The sequence below is a fragment of the Primulina tabacum genome, chromosome 14, assembly GCF_025594145.1.
Source record: "Primulina tabacum isolate GXHZ01 chromosome 14, ASM2559414v2, whole genome shotgun sequence".
Taxonomy (NCBI): domain Eukaryota; kingdom Viridiplantae; phylum Streptophyta; class Magnoliopsida; order Lamiales; family Gesneriaceae; genus Primulina; species Primulina tabacum.
In genome coordinates this window covers 17280786-17282535 of record NC_134563.1, presented here as the reverse complement: position 1 = coordinate 17282535, position 1750 = coordinate 17280786, and positions in this window count along the sequence as shown.

Genomic DNA, 1750 nt, shown 5'->3' with positions numbered 1-1750 from the left:
ATTCAAATTCAAAGGGAGTGGACTTGGTCTTGATCCTGCCTTATATCTTGCACCCACTTCCCTCACCCTCCTAACCATTTTTCCCCCTCTCCTTTCTTTCGAAATCTGAGTGAAAATAAGACCCTTTTCAGAGGTAAAAATCGTGAGCCATAGCTAGGGAGAAAGGCAAGAAAATCGAGTTCAAGGAAGGTAGACAAGAAGCGCTCCACCTTCTCCGTGCCGCGTCGTCGTTGTTTCGTTCGTTTTCTTTCGAAACGAAACCAGGCATGTCTAGATTTCTTTCAAACCTCAATCAAGTCATATTATCATTTATTTTTCAGTACATGATCATGTTGTAGCAAGCAAAAATCGAGATCCATGTCAAAATATTTTGGAACACACATGCAGAATTTTCGACTTCCCTTGACAAGCTTCACGTTTTTCTGAGTTTTGATGGTTTCAGGTATTGGATCGACTCCAGGCTCCCAAGGCGGTTTGTATACATGTAGTAGGATGCATTAGGACCATGTTGGTCCATTCAAACCAGCCCCATACTTGCTGGAAAACCGAAATGCCAGCAAGTTCCCCATAAGTGCAGAAATGTGATTCGAAAATTCAGTTTGGATGTCAAGGAGGAAGGATCTGATCTTGGCTGCCCCAAGGGCCTTTAGCCATGGTTGGATCACTTCCCTAGCATGTCTAAGACGTGACTAAGTTGCCCTTTTGGTGGCTTGGTCCATGGCCCCTTGGTTTTTAATCAAAACGTGAAAACAGTCCCCTCCCCTCTCGGCCCCTTTGGTTTTGACAGCACATGTACTTCGAGTTGGTTGGCTTGGTGTTGATCTTGGTTGGCCTATGGCCCTTAGCCACGGTTCATATCATGCTCCTAGATGTCTAGATCGTGCCATGGTCAATCAAATGGCCACTGGAACGACGCAAGACATCGATCATAGCATAAACACTACACACGCACGCATGAGGGCCCTCGGTGAGAACTTTCGGGTGGTTGCCGGAATGAGGCGAATTGTGGCTGGCCTAGGGCCCTTAGCCATGGTTCAAATCATTCCTTGGGACGTTGTGGAGAGGCTTTGGTCGGTGGTTCAAGCCCCAATGGCCAAAAGTCTCGCAAACGACGCGATGCAAGCTAGGTCGCCGCTGCTGGAAATTACAGCAAGTTGCTGTGTCGGTTCAGAGGCTCGTTCGAGTTCTTGGTTGGCTTTTAGCCCATGGCCTTGGACTGGACAGTGCCTCATTGAGTTAGGAAGGTCATGTTTTTGACCGTTTGTCATTTGGATCATTTTTGAGGTCGTACGAGAATTTACGGTGCAATGTGCCAAATTGACTCTCGAAAGAGTGTTTCGTGTTTTGGCCTCCATTCCACCTAGATTTCGACCCTATCATTTTAGGAACATTATTTTATGATTTTTCAGCATATTTTAATCATGACTATACGTCAGTTCAGTGTCGGTTCAGGTTGGCTCGGAGTCATGATTAAATGCGAAGTCATTAGGCGTCATAGTCGCATCTTTTGAACGTAAATTGCATAATTGGTCATGTTTAAACTATTGCATATTTTTCATGGCACAGTTAGGTTGCAGCGAGCCTGGGAACGAACCAATCCAATCCAGTTGGTAAAATTACAGAAATTTTCATTATGCCAGTTAATTATTTTACGTGCATTAAACAGAAAATGATTATTTTTGAGATTTATGCGATATGGCTTGTGGTTCATTCACTATGTGGGAGTGTTATTTTTATACGGTCGCCAGTG